At 48.0% G+C, this 23,809-nt stretch overlaps 1 protein-coding gene across 1 annotated transcript in view; it reads left to right on the top strand.

Moving 5' to 3' along the window:
* TLL2 (tolloid like 2) overlaps window positions 1-23,809 on the top strand; it is a 2,328,887-nt gene that overhangs the window by 837,511 nt on the left and 1,467,567 nt on the right. The gene's annotated exons all lie outside the window — the stretch shown is intronic.

The following is a 23,809-nucleotide window of genomic DNA, read 5'->3' as shown; positions in this document are numbered from 1 at the left end:
TGGAAGAAAAAAACATCAATTGTCTAGGTCTGTTACTCTCTCCCTAAGCCTACATATTGGTGGTCCACAAATGGGACATTGCACTGTTTCTGTGGGTTTACAATTTTCACCTAATGGGCGGGCAGAAATGGGTGGGGTCACCCAATTGTTTCTCCTACTTTCCCTCTGCAGTATCCGAATTTTTTATAATTTCTCAGACTATATAAACTCAGAAAAATCCATGGAACCTTTGACCTATCATACATACTCTTGTCGTTTTGTCTTCAAAATCAGGCAGCTAAGTGTACCTTATTCTTTGCAAGTGGGACCACCTCAACCCATCTTTTAAAGATCTCCTCTGGCTCCTGATGCAAAGAGTACATTAAAGGTTCTGTGCACCATCTACAAAGCAGAGTGGATAAAGGTCCTGTAGACACTGACATCGCTCTACCTCCATCCCGGAGACCTTTTTCTCAGTTTGTGATCTTCAGATCATTCATTGATCTTTAAAAATGCATAACGTGGGTAGCAGATCACGGTGTGCAAGGACCAAGTAATAGAATGCCCTTAACACAAACCTAGGTGACACGGAGTTCAGTAAACTCAAAAACAGAACTCATCATACTTGGCTTTAATTGCAATTGAATTGGAACATAGGCTGTGAAAGTCAGTTTTTCCACTCTGCCTAATTGGAGTTTAACCTCCCCTTCCAACGATCAAACTATTTTTTTTTCATATCCTCATTCCGAAGGTACCAAAAATACACAACATTATGCAAAAACCCAAATTAATAAATAAGTAGATAAATGCCACAAATATTGGCTTTGCAAATGCTTGTCAACTGGTTTCATGCAACTGGGAATGCACAGGAAAATTCTTTACACCTACCTGTATCTAAGTTTCCCATGGTCATAGGGGACCTGTGTACTATTATATCCTGACTTCGGCATCACCTTGTATCTGAAGCTTCTAGATGTATTGATGTAGAAACTGCAAATGCTTCAGGATATGGCAATTATGTTTTCTGTGGGCTGTATAAATTACACGTCAATTCATCCCATTGCTACTTTCACTGGCTTTTGGTGAAATCATTGTCATAATGCAAAATGATGGGGTCATCCCACACAATGTGATGGGGGGCCATGAGTCTTGCAAATCTCACGTATATTCAATGACCTTGTGCTAAATGGGGCTCTCCTGAACAGTTTGGGGGCCCTTGATGGAGGGACGGGGCTGCACCTGGGTGAAATGCTGTATTTGGTTTACAGGAACCTGCCTGCTTAATTTGACTTTTTTACAAAGGGCCCAGCATTTCTTAACACAAAGTAGGCCCCTTATGTTCCTCTAAGATCATTGAGATTGGGAATGTTATTAATGTTAGAATTGACACTATGAGCAGAAGCCCCGAGCCTTGACTTTCTCTCCCTCTAGAGCTTCACTGCCTGGCTACCTTTGCTCCATTTAGGAGGGCAATAGCAATTCTATTTGTTTGAATACCGTGTTTCCTTTGCTACCTGTTCCTTAATGTAGATTCTTAGCGCCAAGATGCACGTAGGCTCTACAGGGATATGAATAACCTAGTAAGCAGTCAAAGATTTGTGTAATTTCATGTTGTTTATTGATATCAAGGGTACAATGTGGGTTTTCTGGTGGTGAACAAAATTCACCAAAAACATGTGTTCAGCCCTAATTCCAATTGGCCCACTTCTGCTCAAAGTCTTACACAGTTTGTTGGGAATATACCAAAACATTGTCATCTTTGTAGGTCAGAGCCTTCATAGTCTTGGATCACAATAACCTCTGCTGACACAAGAAAGGTGGTTGACAATTCAATTCAATAAGCTTTATTCGATTATTGTAAAACAATCATAAAAGCACATAAAAAATAAAATTAAAAAGAGAACATATACAAGCATGATGTTTTGTCAGGCTTGTCCGATGTATTCCATTTTTGCCAATAAGATCCTTAAAACATGTTTGGGAAATGCTTTAACTAATATTCTGTCTTCGATTGCAAGGTAGTGTACCAAGCTAAAATGTAATTACTTTTCATCAACCCAGTCACTCACCCAAGCTCAAATTCACCCACTCACTAATTGGCACACTGACACTTATGAAAGAACCAAGATATTAAGAATAATTTTAATAAAAAAACTCTATAACACTTGGTTTTGCCAGTGATCATTGAAGATTGTAATGGAAGTTTGTGTTAGGTTTCAATTAAAAAGCAAATGACCATTTGTGGGAGCGCAGGTCGGATAAACAGACGTGGAGGCTGAAGATAGGTGCGAATAGGTTGTTTATTGATAATTGGTTTAAGTTCAGGGGAAACAAAGATCTGTGAGTCACTGTATGCTTCTTCCGGCGTTTCTTCCTCTTGAAGTAGGGCTGTTAGGGCTGTCGTTCAAAGCTCCTCTTCATCGGAGTCCACAGGATTTCCCCGGAGGCTCATAAAAGTGGTAAAAAGAAAGGGGCCGTCAGAACACTAATTCTACGTGCCTTAAGGGTTATAAACCGTCACCACACCAAACCGTGTTCGTTTCTGGGTCGTGCTGGGGTCCAGTGATTCAATAAAACAAAGGGAATAGTAGGACAGTACTGGTCCAGTGATTTAATAAAACAAAGGTAATGGTAGTAGAAAACTGTGGAAGTAGAAAACAAAATGGGCATCGATCAACACACCCTATTTGGATGCGTAACCGAGTATTCAAACCCACTCAGAAATCATATCTTAAGCGGTAGGTTAAGACACAGGAATCGCTAACTGAGGGCAGGTGATAGGTACAAGTACGTCAGGCTATTAAATGCGGCCAAGAACTGTAAAGCAGGCTTTCCGAGTTATGCTTTTCCACCGTCCCGTGCCCTCCAGTTACCACCTCCCCGTATTCCACCCTCCGACTCCTGTAACACCCCACTCATCGGCCCTGCCGTAACTCTCCAGAGTCACGGGCGCTCTCCAGCATCCTCCAGGGGACTCCACCAGTCCTCACACCACGGCTCGTCCGATTCCTCTTCTGCGCCGTCCTCTTTCCGGGGCTCCGTCACGCTGGTCTGGTCCCGCTGAGTGTTCTCCGCTTCTACTTCTGGCGTCCTCTCGTCCGATTCCACTCTCCCGACCTGCCCGCCTTCCTCCTCACGATCTCCGCCTTTCATTGGAGGATTGAGTGTACGTCCTGGGTTAGTTCCAACCCCTTCCGGGTCTTGGCTGCCGGCTCTCTGCAGAGACACGGAAAGACGGCATGGAGTTTCAAAACCAGGATCGGAACTCCTGATGCCGGTCCGACACACTCGATCCTTCGGTGGACAACGGGAATGGTCTGCCCAAGGGGCTACCTCGGTGAGTTCCTCCTCACACCATGTGATAACTTTTAGTGGCTAAGCTGGTGAATTACAGGATTTTCGTTTCGAGTTATTTAGCAGAGCAGTTGATTACATTTCAGTTATTTGACAGCACTTGAAGACTGCAAAAAAATCAAAATGATGTATCCCCCAAGTAAGACAGCCATTCTAAGTGAAATGCTGTATTTGGTTTACAGGAACCTGCCTGCTTAATTTGACTTTTTTTTACAAAGGGTCTAAGATTTCTTAACAGAAAGTAGGCCCCTTATGTTCCTCCAAAATCATTGAGATTGGGAATGTTATTAATGTTGGAATTGACACTATGAGCAGAAGCCCCCAGCCTTGACTTTTTCTCCCTCTAGAGCTTCACTGCCTGGCTATCTTTGCTCCATTTAAGAGGGCACTAGCAATTCTATTTGTTTGATTACCTTGTTTCCTTTGCTGCCTTTCCTTAATGTAGATTCTTAGCGCCAAGATGCACGTAGGCTCTACAGGGATATGAATAACCTAGTAAGCAGTCAAAGATTTGTGTAATTTCATATTGTTTATTGATATCAAGGGTGCAATGTGGGTTTGCTGGTGGTGAACAAAATTAACCAAAAACAAATGTTCAGCCCTAATTCCAATTGGCCCACTTCTGCTCAAAGTCTTACACAGTTTGTTGGGAATATACCAAAACATTGTCATCTTTGTAGGTCAGAGCCTTCATAGTCTTGGATCACAATAACCTCTGCTGACACAAGAAAGGTGATTGACAATTCAATTCAATAAGCTTTATTCGATTATTGTAAAACAATCATAAAAGCACATAAAAATAACATTAAAAAGAGAACATATACAAGCATGATGTTTTGCCAGGCTTGTCCGATGTATTCCATTTTCGCCAATAAGATCCTTAAAACATGTTTGGGAAATGCTTTAACTAATACTCTGTCTTAGATTGCAAGGTAGTGTACCAAGTTAAAATGTAATTACCTTTCATCAACCCAGTCACTCACCCAAGCTCAAATTCACCCACTCACTAATTGGCACACTGACACTTATGAAAGAACCAAAATATGAAAAATAATTTAAATAAAAAACTCTATAACACTTGGTTTTGCCAGTGATCATTGAAGATTGTAATGGAAGTTTGAGTTAGGTTTCAATTAAAAAGCAAATGACCATGTGATAACTTTTAGTGGCTCAGCTGGTGAATTACAGGATTTTCGTTTCGAGTTATTTAGCAGAGCAGTTGATTAAATTTCAGTTATTTGACCGCACTTGAAGACTGCAAAAAAATCAAAATGATGTATCCCCCAAGTAAGACAGCCATTTTAAAGAGTTAGTGGAACCAGACTGTGTTTTGATGTTAACCCGTTGTAACCCTTACGGAGTCCACGAGGCAATGCTATCACTGTACTGTATGTATATATGAAAACTTGCTAATAAAAAAATTGTTGAAATAAAAAAAACACAGATCCTCTGGGCCTGGCGTGGGCAGATATAATGGCGGCAGATTGCACATGGTCAGCGACTAGCTGCCGCCTCCCCCCCAAACCGGCACCCAACACCCAGAAACGTGGACACGAGACTTCTTTACTTTTTGGAAGGGGGGCGCTAGTCGCCCGGCCGTATTTATTAAGATATGAAATTAAAAAAGGTTTTAATTGCATGATCAACAATTTATAAAAAAATCAGCAGGACATTAGATACAAATTTTTTTCAACAAGTTTGAGAGCCTGACCTTAACAAAAACTCTAATACATGTTGTTTCCTAACCGAGTCTAACATCCTCATCTTGATTTTTGTACATTTCTGGCCATATGGCAAGGTCACTACCGGTGTCAGGTCCTACAAGCTGCGCCTCCCCTAGAGACGTGCGCATGCGCAGTGTTACCCCGGGAATTGCCCGGTCTACGCCCTGAACTCCATTTACCCACTAAAGGAGGGCCCTTACTCTGCGCCATCCGGTGACGTCATGAGTCCACGCGCGCGGGGTGGCTACCAGCCTAAGGAAAGCGTGAACTACTCCTACCCGCGCTCCTTTGCAGCATCAATTACCTTGCCCCTGGAGTTCTAGGAGTGGCCCGCAGGCCCCTCCCCCTGGGCGGGAACCTCCATAGGATGATGCCCGCCCCCTCAGACCTCAAATATGTGCTCACCGATAATGACCTTACCGCATGCCCCATACCTAATAAATACGACGACCTATGGGAAAAAATTCTAAAGGACAGCTACACTGGCTAATAAATAACAGCATCACCATACAGCTACAAAGGGAAAAAAGGCCTAAAGACACTTGGCATCAAAGAAAAAGTACTTCACACACAGTTTGCTAAAAAGGGAAAAAATTCCTAACAAAAAGCATCATCAAAATATACCGACAGATCCATTTCTACTACCATGTAAGACATGTGGACAGTACCTTCGCAAACTTACCATTAAACCAGACATAATGAATGCCACAAGACTTTTGTTCCAAGGGATGGTGGGTGGGAAAACAAAGAAGCCCCGAGCGCGGGGCACACCGTGCTGTGAGGGAGCGTCCAGGGACAAGGGGGTCTCCTGGGCGCTCCCCACCTCTTTATTCTCCAGGGGCCAGGCGGGGGGGGCACGCCCCCCCCGGCCCGCCCCTCCTGTAGCCCGCCCCCCCTGACCCGGACCTTCTACCTGGTATCCGGGTCAGGGAGGCCGCCGGCCAATCGGTGGTGGGTCGCGCCCCCCAGGGCCCGCCCCCACCACCGAGAGACACCAAAGGGGAAAGGGGGGGAGACGGTCGCCGCGCCGCCATGCGTGCGGGGGGCCGAGGGCCCCCCCTTTTCACATGGTCAGCGACTAGCTGCCGCCTCCCCCCCAAACCGGCACCCAACACCCAGAAACGTGGACACGAGACTTCTTTACTTTTTGGAAGGCGGGCGCTAGTCGCCCGGCCGTATTTATTAAGATATGAAATTAAAAAAGGTTTTAATTGCATGATCAACAATTTATACAAAAATCAGCAGGACATTAGATACAAATTTTTTTCAACAAGTTTGAGAGCCTGACCTTAACAAAAACTCTAATACATGTTGTTTCCTAACCGAGTCTAACATCCTCATCTTGATTTTTGTACATTTCTGGCCATATGGCAAGGTCACTACCGGTGTCAGGTCCTACAAGCTGCGCCTCCCCTAGAGACGTGCGCATGCGCAGTGTTACCCCTGGAATTGCCCGGTCTACGCCCTGAACTCCATTTACCCACTAAAGGAGGGCCCTTACTCTGCGCCATCCGGTGACGTCATGAGTCCACGCGCGCGGGGTGGCTACCAGCCTAAGGAAAGCGTGAACTACTCCTACCCGCGCTCCTTTGCAGCATCAATTACCTTGCCCCTGGAGTTCTAGGAGTGGCCCGCAGGCCCCTCCCCCTGGGCGGGAACCTCCATAGGATGATGCCCGCCCCCTCAGACCTCAAATATGTGCTCACCGATAATGACCTTACCGCATGCCCCATACCTAATAAATACGACGACCTATGGGAAAAAATTCTAAAGGACAGCTACACTGGCTAATAAATAACAGCATCACCATACAGCTACAAAGGGAAAAAAGGCCTAAAGACACTTGGCATCAAAGAAAAAGTACTTCACACACAGTTTGCTAAAAAGGGAAAAAATTCCTAACAAAAAGCTTCATCAAAATATACCGACAGATCCATTTCTACTACCATGTAAGACATGTGGACAGTACCTTCGCAAACTTACCATTAAACCAGACATAATGAATGCCACAAGACTTTTGTTCCAAGGGATGGTGGGTGGGAAAACAAAGAAGCCCCGAGCGCGGGGCACACCGTGCTGTGAGGGAGCGTCCAGGGACAAGGGGGTCTCCTGGGCGCTCCCCACCTCTTTATTCTCCAGGGGCCAGGCGGGGGGGGCACGCCCCCCCCGGCCCGCCCCTCCTGTAGCCCGCCCCCCCTGACCCGGACCTTCTACCTGGTATCCGGGTCAGGGAGGCCGCCGGCCAATCGGTGGTGGGTCGCGCCCCCCAGGGCCCGCCCCCACCACCGAGAGACACCAAAGGGGAAAGGGGGGGAGACGGTCGCCGCGCCGCCATGCGTGCGGGGGGGCCGAGGGCCCCCCTTTTCACATGGTCAGCGACTAGCTGCCGCCTCCCCCCCAAACCGGCACCCAACACCCAGAAACGTGGACACGAGACTTCTTTACTTTTTGGAAGGCGGGCGCTAGTCGCCCGGCCGTATTTATTAAGATATGAAATTAAAAAAGGTTTTAATTGCATGATCAACAATTTATACAAAAATCAGCAGGACATTAGATAAAAAAAATTTTCAACAAGTTTGAGAGCCTGACCTTAACAAAAACTCTAATACATGTTGTTTCCTAACCGAGTCTAACATCCTCATCTTGATTTTTGTACATTTCTGGCCATATGGCAAGGTCACTACCGGTGTCAGGTCCTACAAGCTGCGCCTCCCCTAGAGACGTGCGCATGCGCAGTGTTACCCCGGGAATTGCCCGGTCTACGCCCTGAACTCCATTTACCCACTAAAGGAGGGCCCTTACTCTGCGCCATCCGGTGACGTCATGAGTCCACGCGCGCGGGGTGGCTACCAGCCTAAGGAAAGCGTGAGCTACTCCTACCCGCGCTCCTTTGCAGCATCAATTACCTTGCCCCTGGAGTTCTAGGAGTGGCCCGCAGGCCCCTCCCCCTGGGCGGGAACCTCCATAGGATGATGCCCGCCCCCTCAGACCTCAAATATGTGCTCACCGATAATGACCTTACCGCCACAGGCCAGCATTGTTAACCGACGATCTGGCCTCCCCCTGCCTTGACCTACCCTAGAAAGTTCTCACTTTAGCAAAACCTTCCAACCAGGCCCTGACATTATCATACCACAGGACCTTTCCTTCCTCCGTCAAATGGACTCCCCTCACCAGGTAGAATTATGCACCCCAAATACACCCATGTTGGATCGTCTGCAACCGAGGGGGGCTTAAAATAATTTGCCCAACTGTGTGTTGATCCTCTTTATCGAGTGATTCAACGCCCTGACCGAGTCCGCCCCTCGCCCCTGCCACCGCGGGATAAGTTGAGCCCCTACTACTGTGCCACCCTGGCAAGTCCTGAAGACCCACCCGCAGTGGAGATGAACTCATCAATGAGTATTCGCCTTCCAAGTTTGGCCAAGTCATTCCCCCCAGGTGAAGTATCACCACTGACGGGGGGTCGGGCTGCTGAGCTAAGAGTCCCTGAAAGAAGATCCTGACTGACCAAGGCACAGACCCCCAAACCAGATCTTCCCTGTCCCGCGTCCAGCCTGTTCCTTGTGCTGGGACGTTGTGGCTCCTCCACTCCTGGTGATGAGTTCCTCCCCTGCGTCACAGGTTTGAGAAACTGCAAGAACCAGAAAAAGACCAAGAAAACCTGGGTGACAATTCCCACTTCCACCTTAGGGAATGGGTAGCACTTACACCTGCCAGCACTACTTGTGCCCTTGGGTGTCCTCTTTCTCGACGTATGCTTCCTTTTTGATGTCCACCCGCTGCTGATGTTGCGGTGTGGAGCACCCCTCCGATATCCGCCATGGACCCAGCCGTGACTGACGTAAGCATCCCTTGAGCTGTACACCTGTTGCAGCTGTTGTGATGTGGAGCACTCCAGATGTCCACCATGGACCCGGCCATACATAAATGGAAAAGATAAACACAAACCATTAGTGTTTCTGGCGATAACTGCTGTACACGTGCTAGTCTTACATTGCCATCACTTGCTAAGTTTTAGATAAGAGTAGCGCCAGCTGCATACTCATTGACACTTCCGACTGTAAGTGTTTAGCATAGCCTCAGTTTGTGTCCCATGTAGTGTGACCGAATTAGTGTTACGGAGAGTGCCCTGTAGAATGACCTATATTAGGAATAATATCCCGTGCGCAGTACAGTGACCCAGTGGCAGTGCCACAATATCCCGTATGCAGTACAGTGACCCAATGGCAATGCCATGGCACATTTATGGCTACTAAAAAATTCTGCTGTAGACCAGGACATCACCTCCTATTCCTTATTTTCCACCCACGCCTTTAGGCCATAGGGTCTAGGATTGAAAAGCATCTAGGGCTAAAAGGATTAGCACAGCCCTAACTATGCCAGGCTGTAAGCTGGCCCAAGGGCCTTTTACGCTCGCCACTCTGGCTTCTGGTAAATATCATCCTAGGCCACCGTACATGATCACACGCATCCCCCGAACTATGTGATGCCGCAACTAGGCTCTTGGGCACCTTCTAGGTGTGACAGCAGGGTGTGTCGGATTATCAGGACCCCAAGTAATCTTTCTACAGGCTCTAGGCCCTGTCTCTATGCAATTTATGGTTCCCCTACCACTTTACTGATATATGGCTTTGGTACACCCATAGAGCTCAACGTATCTGGTGCTAAACTACTGTGTGCTATATAGGTTTACAGACTGTAGTTATTCGCCTCTAATCTCATCATAGGCTCAACGTATATTGTGCCAATTTACTTGTGTGTTAAATAAGTTCACTGACTGTAATTTCTTGCCTTTAGCCTCGTAAAGGAACTAAAGGGATGTGTTTAAGAACAAATACATATATTTGTTATACACCTGTTCTCTTTTCATTTACTCATTCATGAAATTATATACTGGTAAAACAAGCTGCTCTACTTCCTACATTCCTTCAAGACTTAGCCTGAAGGCTGCATGCAATACAGCTACCCCTAAGATAGCTTTCTAATAAGGTTGACTTTAACCTATCATGAAGGGTCGTTTGGACTGGTGCAATGTCCCCCCTTGAATAGTGAACAGCGCCTCAGATGTTGATTACCTTCACAATGAAATAAGTCCCTTGTTTGGTTTTCTGCTTTGGCTTGCAAAGGAATGTGGGACCTGGGAAACTGGCTTTCACAGTCTCGTCAAGCCCTACCCTTAGATGTACGTTAATCCCCAGGAGGACCCCAAGCGAAGGGGGTCTACCCTATTCGTGAATGGTTCCACGATTGTTTTAACTATCACCTCAGCCGACACCAATCATTGTAATTCTAGAGTGTCAATATTTGACTTATGTCAATGGCTGTTCCTTGCGTAAGATAAATAAGCAGCAACCATGGCTTGGATGAAATACTGCAAGTGCCCGGAGGACATCAATAAAGAAGCCCAGGAATTTTACAACACAAACTGTGTCTAGCTCCAACCGTTCCAAAGTTACAAAATTGCAGTAATAGATGTTGCCTTGCCGTCAAAGGACCTAGCTGTTGCTTATTGCTATATTGAAGTGTTACAGCCCGTACTAACGAGATGGAACCTGTGCATGGACATGGGAAAACAATGTCGGAGTAATACTATCAGTATCAACAGTTCAAGATCAGCATGTTTGTCAATATTAACACTTACTAGCATTTAGAATGTTAGGCCATCCGAAACAAAGACAGTGCTCTCTTGGTAACATGTATATACAAACTTTTAGCACATACTCACACAACCCACACATTCCATTCCTGAGGGAGGGTTGAGGATGGAAACACGAGGGAGGGTTTGTGGACGAAAACACAAGCCTATGGTCACAGTTGTCCATGGTCTCCTAGTGTGCTTTACTCCGGAACACCAGTGATGTATAATTACTTGATCCGGTCTAGACATGGTCAGCTCCCTACAGATGGCTGCGAGCATATAGCAAATGGGCACTTCACTGCCCACAGCTAATTTGCATGACTGGCGCATTAACGTACCACCAAGTGCAGTCCATCTTAAATTACGAGCGCAGACAATATTGGTTGGTGCTACATTCGTATCCGTTTCAATCAATAGAGAGACTCCTAGCACCACAGACAGAATTAAACCATGAAACTTTAAGTAGCAGCTCTGCAAAAGAAAACCCCAAGTTCAGACACGGGCCAGCTGCACGTGCAATGTTCGGTATCCCCTTAGAATCGTGCCATCCCCCTGTCCTTGGGCTGCCTTCAGAAAAGGGGGTTCTTGAAAAAACGTGCATGTAGAAAACTCCATCTATCGTTTACATTTCCTTCCGACCTTACCTACTTTGATTGGGTGCTCCTAACAAGCCGAAGTGCGCGGGATGCTAACATTACACAGCACCCGAACTGTTTTCTGCCACGCACTTGCAGCAAACTCCCCCCATCGTTGGGACATGTGACTAGTAAAGAAGGTGGGCATCTACCAATAAAGTGATGCGATGTGTAATGTACGCTGGCACAGTGAGTTAATTTCTTTACTTCTATACCTGGATATTTCATATCACATTGGTTCCTTGGTCACAGAAAAACTGCTTGGATCAATAATCTGTGCAGTAACATCCCAAGCTTTTACTATTGTACATTAGTCCATCCTGTATACTCAGCGGACAAAACACAGCCTATGTTATGACCCTATGAAATTGCTGTATACAACATAGAACCAAACGCTTTATGTCTCAGTACGGCATGCGAGAATAGAACCGCAGTACTGCAGGTCTCCTTTCTAGAAGGGCTGTTGTGTGTGAAAGCCTGTCACGAACTTACTCATAATCATAAAACATGCGAGAGAGACCGTCCGTTAGCAATTGCAGCACAGCCATTTAGAGTTAACTCTTCCCCATTTTAGTGTCTGTTTACTTATTCCTCTGCTCACTTTGGCAGTGTGCTTTCCCAGCATGGCGCTCTCTAAGAAACTGCCAAAGAAGTCCGTATTACCACATTATCTCTAAATACACCGTCTGTCACGTCACTGCTTTTGCAACCATGTGTCTCTGAATCATCATTTCTTTTCAAAATTGCCTTCCCCTGGCGGATGCGCCAGTTATATATTCACGCCATCATGAACGATTGGCAAAGAATGTGCAGTCTATTCAAAGGTTTTATGCTTAATGCCTTTTGGATAATTAAAACAAATATGCAGACAAGCAAACTGCTCCAAGTCTAAATGCGGATGACATTAGGATGAGAAGAATGACTAGTGATAATGCGCGGGCATAAAATTATTAATTCTCCACCGCTCTGCTAACAGTCATCTTAGATAATTAAAATAAATATGCAGACGACAAGCAACTTGCTCTGAGTCATCGTGGTGTAATTGTTAGAATCCACCACAGTTATATGGAGGTATTCTGCACATAGCAAAGGCAACACTGTATTCCCTGCAGGCTGAAGTTAACATGAAGCCATTTCTTAAGCAGGACGAATATAAAAAACTGCCGTTTATGTAAACTATACATATTAACATGAAAACGCAAGCTGAAGATGTTGGGATCGAACCCTGAAACCCTGGGCTGGCAGGCAAAGGCCTTGCCCCTAGGCCACGATGTCTACATTCTTACAGTGAGTTGTTTTTATAACCTATGCATTCATGAACGAAACCCAGACTCGTATAAAAAGCTGCAAGTGCAGGAAGATTGCGGGCGCTGTTTCAGTTCATTGTGAGAGCCGGCGCGGCTCCAAATTCACATTAACAAAGCCAGGAAACGGAGTAAGTATGAATGAAACATAGATATGGTCGCAAAAGCTGTAGCAAACCATGAAATTTAAGCAATAATTCCCGGCAATAATTCGCCAGCCGGGGACACTTTGCAGAAGTATTTAAATGATAAAATTGAACATTTAGACAATTATGTTGGTGCATGTCGCTCTCCCACAAATGTGGTCACCGATACCTAAATTCATTTTCCCTCCAAAAACACGCTAGTTCACCCTCGCCGGAGCCTTCAAAGGCTGAGAGATAAGGCGTAAGGCTGTAGCAAAATTACATCTAGTCGGGGCAGCTTTGCCTAGCATTTTTGCAATGTCCACAGCCGATTCCTGATACAATGCAGATTGCCAGAGGTCGCTTAAACATTCTCTACTCTTGCAGCGTTACATAAAACATACGCCTCAGGAGCATTTGGAGTCGAACAGAGTTAATTTAGCTATTTCATCCGAGCTATTCAAAAACATTCTCCCACCAGAGGGCAGGCAGTTCCTGTGCGTGCGTCCAGGCCCCATTGATTACCACATCAAACTACATGCAGCAGTATCCCTGACCCGCTTGAGGATACTTACACTCCGGTCGCCAACCCCCGGTATCGAGCACGGAGCCTCCCGCGTAGAAAGTGAGCCCCAGATGTGAACATCATTCCGAGACTGCTTCCCACCGAAACCTTCTCCTGCCGCCGATGCTGAACTCGGGTCGGGCTCCCTCCTTGCTCTGACGACGCACATGCACATCTGCAGCTCCTTGCCACTCCGACGGAGCACCTCTGTAATCACCCTTTCTTCCTCGGGAATGGACTTTCGAACACGTTCCCGCTTCGGCCTGCGAAAACAGGAACAACATTAACGGACAGCCTCCTAGCGAGGCTGAAGTGCGCCCCCTTCGGATGGACTCCGCCCGATCTGGCCTCTTCAGCAGGTGGCCTCTGCTCGCTGCATACCGGGACAAAGGGATCAAAAAAGCCTCTTCGTCCGCCGCCCGGAACCTGAAAAAGAAAGCGAGAAAATCACAAAACAAAGAAGCCCCGAGCGCGGGGCACACCGTGCTGTGAGGGAGCGTCCAGGGACAAGGGGGTCTCCTGGGCGCTCCCCACCTCTTTATTCTCCAGGGGCCAGGTGGGGGGGTGCACGCCCCCCCCGGCCCGCCCCTCCTGTAGCCCGCCCCCCTTGACCCGGACCTTCTACCTGGTATCCGGGTCAGGGAGGCCGCCGGCCAATCGGTGGTGGGTCGCGCCCCCCAGGGCCCGCCCCCACCACCGAGAGACACCAAAGGGGAAAGGGGGGGAGACGGTCGCCGCGCCGCCATGCGTGCGGGGGGGCCGAGGGCCCCCCCTTTTCATAGTCTGCTCCCACTGCTCCTAATGCCATCCTGCCGTACAGCAACGCATACTGACTCCCTGTCCCCGGGGCTCTCCTTGTCTTCGGGAGACACCCGAGGGTTAGCCTCAGACATATTGCTGCGGATGAGCTGTGGGCCAGGGCTACAGTACCTGCCGCAAAGAGTAGGCTATAAAAGGGGCTGCAAGTTAAAGCCTGGAGCTGAAGAGTGGCATAGGGCCTCCGGGACCTGACGAATTGTCGCCCCCTCCGTCCCTAATGCTTTTATGACCCTCGGCTTGGCTGCTGCCAGCCCTATAGACTCTGGGGCTTGGGCCCTAATTGGGAGGCCGTCCAGATCGCTACTGTGAGCCCAAGGCAGTGTGTGAAGCGCTGAGCGAGCCGCCAGCCGCTGGGGGCTCCACCGAGATCCCGGTCTCTGGGACAGCTGTGTATTTCGGTACATGCTGCAGAAGTGGAAGAGGTGTGGTACAGTGGCCAGGGTGCCTGACTCTGGACCACAGGGTTCGTGGTTCAATCCCCAGCTCTGGCGGTAGGTTACAGTTTAAAGTGAAATCGATGGGATAGGTGATAGGTGATAGGTTATAGGCGCTACCGGGCGTTTACACTTGAAATTATTTATATGTACTCCGATATTAGTGACGGTGCTCTAGGGTTAGGGAGAACCACCTGCCTCCCCTAATAATCTCTGTGGTGAACCAGCAGATCAGAGCAAAAATGTACCCAAGCACACGTGAAATTAAAGAAACTTTCTTTTCAGAGTTCAGTAAAAGCACAAAAACAAAGTAGAACAGTTCAGTAAGCTTTTTTTCTTTCTTTTTCTCTTTCTTTTTAATCAGTCTTCCTGATGTTAGTTTGATCAGGTTTTCCATGCCTCCAAGCCAACACGTGTTTCGTCGCCTCTTGCAATTTAATACATGCAACTTGTTCACGACTAGGTAAAAAACATCTATACATGGTGTAAGAACTCAATATTAAAAACTGTATAAAGCACAGATTTGGGTGAATACATGTGTTCCCAAGGAAACGTCCAAGTGAGGTTGGCGGCAGGTTAGCCCAGCACCATGTGACTCTGGGCAATAGCGTGCTTAATCTTCCCGATGGCCCCCAGTGCCGGGAAACCTCTGGAGGTAGCTGTGCTCTTTACAAATGCTGGCATTTACATTTACATTTACAAATGCTGGCATTTACATTGCCTCCCATACTGATGGTGGGGGCCCACTGCTTCCTTAACTTTGGGTGCTTGCCTGGGGGTCATGAAGAGTTTTCGGCAGCGGGTCCTGACTGGTCTGAAGTAGCACAGGCCAGAATTGTGACTGCCACACGGCCCCTTCCTGGGCCTCTTCACCTGATTCTTAGCCCATTGTGTAGGTGTCTGGAGTGGAGTCAACAGTTCTGGATGACCAGGCTCAGGGGCACACACCCCCTGCTTGGACCTGGGTTGCTGGAGCTCCTCTCACCTACCTGTATTGCGCAGCTGACCTAGGTAGAGACCAGCTACTTGGGCTCAGGTGTGTTGCTTGTTGGAGGCCCGCGGAAGTGGCTGCGAAGGAGTGGGATACTCAGTGTAAGACAAACCATTGCTTGCCTAGGACTTCTTCTTGCGTGCTTCGCAACCACACTCCTTATCCGACTGGCTGCTTGTGTTGCCCTCAGTGGGGTAAGCAGGAAACTGGATGTGAAACAAACCCAGTAGCGGCTTCTCCCGGTAAGCGGCAGTGGGGTGGGGAGGGGGAAGAGTGGTAGGAGGGGGGGTTTAAAAAAATTAATGAATAACACCTGCTGGCCGGCTGCTGCCTCTCCTGCGTCCTCTTCCTGGCGGCTTCTCTGCAAAGGAAGCACCCTGCTCCCAGCCTCCCGATAGCCAATCACAACGCTGCAATGCAGCGTTGTGATTGGTCTGAGCGCCGTGGATCGGCACTCAGCCAGAGAATGGGAGGCTGGACATGTTCTTCATGCAGGCTATAATATAGTCTGCATGGATAACATGTTAAGTGCGCATGAATGTTTGGCCGGCCCCAGAGGGCCGACCAAATATTCATGTGCAAGTACATAGTGCCTACACTCCTCCCCCTGCTCTGAGAGCAAAGCGGATCTGCCCCTTCCACCGAGACGTGCAGCAGGAAAAATAAAATGATAATAACATAGAGTTTTCTGTTTTTTCCACTGCGAAAAGTAATGGGGTGACGTTCGTCTGCCTTAGCGGAGTATCCGTCTTTGAACAAACCATCTCTAATGGCACGGGTGAAAACAGTCTTGAAGATGGGATGTGATAGACTTCCCCTGCGGGCACCAGCCAAGACAAAGATGGATTGATACACCAGATCCACTTCTGGCACTCTGGGACCTGCTGAGCTTCTCCATCCTGCGGATACCTCCCCGCCGCGGGCCCCTCTCCCCTCCCTAGCTGATATCAATGTCATCCTCAAGGCAATCTAAGTCTCCAGAGAAGCAGTTGAAATAAGATGGATGAGGTCTGCGTTGATGTGTCCCTGTTGCATCAGGACCTCCGCTATGTTGTAGGCTGCATGGCAGAGGCCGAGACCAGGGTGTCGTTGGTGGAGCACGAAGTGGCCACCCTCAAACTCCAAGTCTCCAGGCTGTTTTCTACCACAGCGTCATTGGAAGAGCATGCCAAAGACGTGAACAACCAATCTTGAGGTAACAATCTCCAACTCATTGGATTTCTGGTGGGCGTAGAGACATCGGCTCCTGACCATCTGTTAGTGGGCTAGCTCCGGACTTGGATTCCCGCTGAGAAGTTGTCGCTGTGGTTCGTGATGGAGAGGACGTACCGTTACCTGGCCTGTCTGCCCCTCTGGGAGCCCCCCTCATCCATTTATAGCCAGTATCCTTAACTATTGTGACCAATATGTCATTCTCCATGAGGCCTGTCTCCACCACGACCTGTGCTCTCAGAATTTGAAGATTATGGCTTTTCCTGACAATACCCGCATCGTTCAGCAGTGCAGACACTTCAATGAAGACGTTAAGCAGAAACTTTGAGCCCTTAACCTGAAATACATGCTTCTTTTTGTGGCTAGATTGAAGGAGATATTCAACTCCTCACCGTACTCCTCCGACATTCCCTAGCAGGCATGGGAATAGGCTACGGAGCAGCAACTGCTCCACCGATCTGCTAGACAAGATGGGGTCACCTCACGGATAGGGGAGAAGGTTCCTGTCTCTTCTCCCAAACCTCATTGGAAGAAACGTACCCACTGTCACAAGGCAGACTGCAGCCCGCGAAGGGGGCAGGCCACCCCAAGTCCAAATCGCAGTGCTGCTGGACTGGACACCATTGACCCTGATGCTCCGCTCTCTGACACTCCAGAATGTTTCACACCCTAGGATTCCTGTGCAGAGGCTTGTGACATTTGGACCACTGTCCAGAGCGACTCTGATTTGGTAACTGTGTGAGAACCTATTTTTTTTTTGTTGCAGTTTTACATAGTACAAACTTGAACTGGAAGATATCAGAGCACTCTACATGAGCGAGAGTTGCATTACAGACTGTCACATTCATTTTTTTTTTTAGGCACGGAGAGATTAAGTGATTTGCCCAGAATTACAGGATGTTTGAGCCTCCTGCCAGACTCGAACCTGGTTCTCCAGCTTCAAAGTCCATCGCTCTAGCCGTTAAGCCTCAATCTACTCTTTATGGACCCTTTCGCTGTCATGTTGGGCCATGGCCCTGGTTTTGTTTAATTATCTTGTTCTAGGCATGCTCAGATATTATGCAGCAGTGGAATACTCGGAATTGCTGTCAGGCACTGTAATCCTTCTGTGGGGGCACTTGCAAGCCTCTGGATGGCTCTAGGCCCCCTGTGATTGTTATGTTTTGGGTTGGGTTGACAGATACCTCAGGGTTGGAAGTGTGGGGCAAAGTGGATTTGGGTGGGTGGGTTGATTTGTCTGTTTGTTTTAGGTTGATTGGTTTTGTTTCTGGCATACTGCGACCCTTGTTCCCTTTTACTCATGGGAGGCTCTCTGGGTAAGTGGTGTGGCTCACTGGTTAGAGGCGGCAGACCCGGAAGCAGAGAACGGCCCGGGACCAGGGTTCAATACCAGACACGGCAGGGTCGTGGACCAGGGTCAGCGGACTCGACAATTCTCGCCTCGGTGCCTACTCTAACCAGGGATCACACTCGGCAACTCTGGGCATTAAGCTTGCCTCAGATCTACAACGGCCCCCCACAGACGCCGGGGATGCCTGGTTTCACCTTGGAGATACCCAGAAGGGACCATTTCACAGGGAAAGCCAGGACGGGTTCCCCAGCGGTCTTCAGCGCCGGTACGCTTACGGGCAGCTTTGCGCTTTACAAGTCCCATACATTTACATCTAGACCCTAGAACACCTTACGGAGCCCGTTGGCGTTTAAATTAATGACATGGAATGTCAAGGGCCTTAATGACCGCATCAAGTGGAGTGCATTCTTGGGATTTACCAAGCATCATGCCCCTAATGTGCTCTTACTTCAAGAGACACACTTCATAGGTAACCGATGCCCATTCCTGGTTAGATACGGATCTGTAAAGGTATACCATGTGGGCTACACCAGGGGCTTTTGAGGATTGCTTTCCCTGATTTATAAATGCCTTCCCATGGCCGTTAACCATAGTTTATCGGACCCACAGGGCAGGTATGTCTCATTGAGGGGGTGATCATTTACCAACCTCATTATCTGCAGTGTCTATATTCCACCCCAGCGGCCCAACCCTACATTGGCAGCAGTGCAACAGGTCAGAGCAGTGTTCCCTTGGGGGTCAGCATTGTGGGTGGGGACTTCAACATGCCAATGTAATCCCCAGTGGATAGTTCTAGGACCCGGACTGGGTCCCAGCCCTCAACCTCTTGATTTCTGTGATATCTGGTGCACCTGGCACCCCTGTACTCAAACCTTCACTCACACTTCCGCAGCACATAAAACTGCCTCTCATTTTGATTGTTTTCATGCCTGCAACCTATTTGCTTCTCACTAAGGGTGTGGAGATCCTTCCTCTGGGTATTTCCAACCACGCCGCTGTATCTGTTTATCTAGGCCATAAGGTGCAGGGGGTTGCCTGGTCTGGGACCTCAACGCATGGCGCCTCATGGACAATGCTGCATCAGAATTTGTCACAGTTCTAGATGCTCTCCTGGAGTGAAATGTGTGCTCAGCGGCTTTGCCAGGGACAATTTGGGCTGCTGGCAAGGCATTTATGAGGGGGTTGATCGCAGGCAGTTTCTCAGCAAGGACCAGCAGAAGGCATCACAGATTGAAGATCTGAAGGCATGCATAACATTGGCGGAGTCTCGTGCCACTGTAGAAACTAATAAACCATGTTAGCTCAAACTGGATAGGCTCTGGCTGCGGGAACTTTGCCTACATACGGCCAGAAACTGTTAGTTGGAATCACACAGAAGGGTCTATGGTTGGGGGGACAAATCGGGCAAGTTCCTGTATTGGCTCATGTCTCAAGGTCTGGAAGACAGGGTGGTGCCTAGTATACAGGTCCCTGAGTCGGGATTGGTAACTGAGACCCGGGTCACTGTGACGGTGTTTGCGGATTATTACTGTGCATTATAGTCAGACTGCCCACAGCCACTGCGTAAGTACTCTTCCCCTTTGATTACAGATTTGCCACTGCGCTGTTCTGTGGTGCCAGCTATCACAAAGTTGGATTAACCTTTGACTTCTGAGGAAGTTGCTACGGTCCTCTCTACTTGGAAATGGGGCAAGACTCCTGGACCTGATGGTTTCCTGGTAGAATACTACAAGAAATATCATACACCCCTAATGCCCCACCTGTTGCCACTTTACAATGACACAATAACCAAAGGCTGTTTCCTGACGGAACTTAACGAATAACTATTGTGGTCCTGCACAAGGCTATGAAATCTCCTGTGGACTGTGCATCCTAATGCCCACTCTCCCTCATAAACTCCAAGCTCAAAATCTATGCCAAAGTGCTGGCCAATCGCTTGCTTTGAGTACTCCTCGCTTTGATCAATCCCGATCAATGTGGCTTCACGCCTTGTCGTGGTACATGGCACTGCATCTTCAGAGTACAAGCGGCAGTGGCTTACTTTCCTCTACTGACCGGCTCTAATGCTGCTCTCCTTATAGACTTTGAGCAAGCTTTTGATTCCCTCAACTGGATGCTTCTCTGGGATGTCCTAGCTCGAATGGGCATTGATCCCAGCTTTATATACTAATTCCAGACTTTGTTCCGGCCCCATGGCATGGATTCATGTGAATGGCTCCCTCTCACGGACATCCTTGATTCAGAGAGGACCAGACAGGGCTGTCCCCTGTATGTTCCTCCTCCTTGCCCTCTCAATTGAGCTCTTGGTGACATGGGTCTGCTGTGACACACAGCTCCCTGCGTTCCAGTGGGTGCTAGGTTTAGAGGAGGACTGTATGGTGCTGTATGCAGATGATGTGTTGCTTTTTCTGCACAATACAGAGGTAAGATAGAACACTATACATGCTGAACCTTTATGGTCAGGTGTCTGGCTTACTGGTCAACCACTCGAAGTCTCTGCTCTTTGCGTTGAGGGGACCCTTGCAGGACCACAACTGGTGGGCCCCCATACCACTCTGGTAGTTCAATTTCCTTTACCTTGGCGTGCACATTTTGCGTCTTCCCTGATCTGGCGTGGTCTCTCAATCTGACACCCCTGGTGACTACCAAGTGTAAAGATCTGTTGCAGTGGTTCTCTCTCTCCCTCAATATCATGGCCAAGAATGCCTTGTGTAAAATGATGGTGCTGCCACACTTCCTCTACGTTTTGCACGACTTTCCCTATGCCATCCCCGGTTCCGCTCGATGCAAACCATTGTGCGGCCCATCAGGTCCCACCTATAGCATTTGGTAAGTGTGTACAGTCCACATCTGACAGCAGCCTGGCACCGGCTGACCTCCACCTCTGCTAATGGGCCTTGCAGCTTGTGGTCCTTAATGACTGGTTGTTTGGAGGTTGGGAGGACCCAGCATACAAAGCGGATATGTCCCTTATGTCATGGGAGGTGATTGTGGACTATCTGTATGTGTCACCGATCCCCTGCTCTCTCCTGGACTTTAACTGACTGGTTTTCAAGTGAAGCACACAGCTATGAAGTGGACTCAAGGGAGGGGTAGGGCTGTGTTCTAAACACCTCTGTAGAGTGGCATTTTGATCCATCAAGGGACTGGCTTGGAAGGATTTAGAAAGTGGGACCTGATCGGAATTTCACATCTGGGTGATGTTTGGCAGGGTTCTCATATGCGGTCTTTCTCAGACTTACAGGCCAACTTTCATATACACCATTCCCAGTTCTTTAGATTCTTGCAGCTCCGCCACACTCTAGCAGCCCACAGGTCCTTGAATTTAGTTTTCTGGAAGGCAAAGTTTTAATGGCTTGACTGGGTCAGGCATGGGTCTCTCAAATATACCACTCTCTGGCCACAAACTCTCCTGACTCGCTGGCCTCCGCACCTAGTGGGAGGCCTCGGTTTGAGCTCTGGAGGTGCTCAAGCCCCAAGAGAGTTGCCCATTTCTTTCCAACCCCGGATGATTCAGGTAAATGTCCTGCACATTACATACCTTACTCTGCTGAGGTTGTGGAGAGTGAGTAAGTTTTCATCGCCCTCATGTCAAATATGTAGAAAAGAGGAGGTGAATTTCTATCATGTGATCTGGTCGTGCCCCATTATATATATAAATACTAGTCCCAACTTCTGAGGGTCTTTTCCGCAGTGTTGGGAAGATCCATTGACTATTCACCACTGATCAGCCTCCTAGGCCTGTTGAAGGACCTTGGTGGGAGGCTCTTGATCTCTCATGGGACTGGGTTTGCTATGTGTTAAAAGGGGTCTAGGCCAGAACTCGAGTTTGACTGCCGGCCGGACTTGTTGGTCTGGCAGTATGCAAAGGACTGGTGTTCCAAAATGGAGGAGCTGTGTACGCAGCTAGGGTTGCCCACACATGCACCGTAAGATATGGGGTTCTTCCTTGGTGGGATTACTTTTGGCTCCATGGAATGTAATGTTTCTCCTTCTGTGGTCCTTTGATCAGGAAGTCACAGCCGATTGTGTTTAGCTGTTTGTGTTTGTTGGTTGATTTAAAAAGCCAATACAAATATTTCATTAAAAAAATCCTCAAACTAATCTCGATCATTTATTGCCCCGGTGAAGAAAACTGTAAAGAATTGTCTTAGCTGCCTTAAGTGTGTCCAATGAAAGCACAACTGTAGATCATGTTTATTAACCCTCTGAGGGTTGTATGATGGAACAACGCATGCCTGAACCATGCAGTCTTAACCACGACCGCATCTTTCCCATGCATGACTTTACCACGCAATTATGTGGTAAAGATTTGCTTTGTAAAGTAAAGGGAGATGTGTACTAAACTTCATACCTCTGCCCCCAGCCCTGACAACTGTCCCTTTCCCCCGCCCTAACCCCTAAAAATTAACCCCACGCCTTAAAAACTACCCCGACCCAAGCCCCCATGAGAACTAAAAACTGTCCCCTTCATACGTTAAGTACCTCGACCCAGCCCTCGCCCGAGCACTAAAAACTGTCCCCATGCCCTAAAAATGACCCTGACCCCAGATCCCCAGACCTGAGCCGCAAAAACAGACCCCTACCCCTGTAAACTGCCCCGACCCAGACCCCACACAATGAGGCCTAAAACTGCTTCAGTGCTGAAAACTGTCCCTTCCCCCACCCCACCCATAGCCCTACAAACTGACCCCAGTCCCCTCTCCGTGCCACAACAATGCTCCCTGCCCTATAAACAAGCCGAACCCCCTAGAGCCCTAAAAGCGACCCTACCCAATAAAATACCCCACCCCCCCCTAAGATCCAGCCCTAGCTCTACTTACCTAACTGCATCCTCTCCCAATCCTTACGCTTTATGTCCCCACTCATCCGCTCTGCATCTAGACTGCTCATAACCTTAACCTTGGATATGCGTTGTTAAGGCATATGCATGGATAAGGCAAGCATGGTGTGACTTGCAGGGAAACAGCACACTTAGCTGAGCCCACGTTGCTTAGTCCATTTCTCTGCTCTGAAACATGGTTCGCTGTGACCAACGTTCCAAATCTTCCTAGACTGCACTCCAGTCCAGCTGGGAAACCATTAAAATTTTTTTAGTGCAAAATGAACCCCAGTTTTGAATGAAGGATGTTGAGACAATCAATTACGCTTTTCCTGGCCTAGGGGACCTACATAAAGTGCTGGGTCATTTCTTTACTCTCACTCTACTTTGATTTACATGGGATCCATCCCCTAGTATGGCTTGTTCCGACTCACCTGTTTTGAAGAAGTACCCCAGGCTTCCTATGACTTGCTCCACGCCTTTTCATTTAATAGCCAACTCTCACATTCATTTTTTTCTGCGGCTTCCAGTTCGAGAGCAGATGCTCTTCTTGTTGGAATTTTTTTGACTGTTCGTTACAATTTCTCAAACTCATTTTTCTCATGCGCCTATTTAAGAAGTCGGGTCATCACTGTAAGCAAGTTACTACAGTAATTATGGTATACTTACTGCAAACATCTTCTTCTCCATAGCCAAACCTTACTAAGGTTTACCTCTTGCTCCAGTTTTTGTTTGAATAGCAAGGATTTCACAAGGATGAGTGGCCAGAAAGCCTCACATGTGATCTGCTTGTAATTAAAGTTGTATAACACACTGTTACTTGTTCATGCCTTCCCCAATCCATCAATGGGGA

This window comes from Lissotriton helveticus, chromosome 5_1 (genome assembly GCF_964261635.1).
Source record: "Lissotriton helveticus chromosome 5_1, aLisHel1.1, whole genome shotgun sequence".
In the NCBI taxonomy this organism is placed as follows: Eukaryota; Metazoa; Chordata; class Amphibia; order Caudata; family Salamandridae; genus Lissotriton; species Lissotriton helveticus.
Note: the sequence above shows the minus strand (reverse complement) of the source record. Positions and strands in the feature narration are given on the sequence as shown.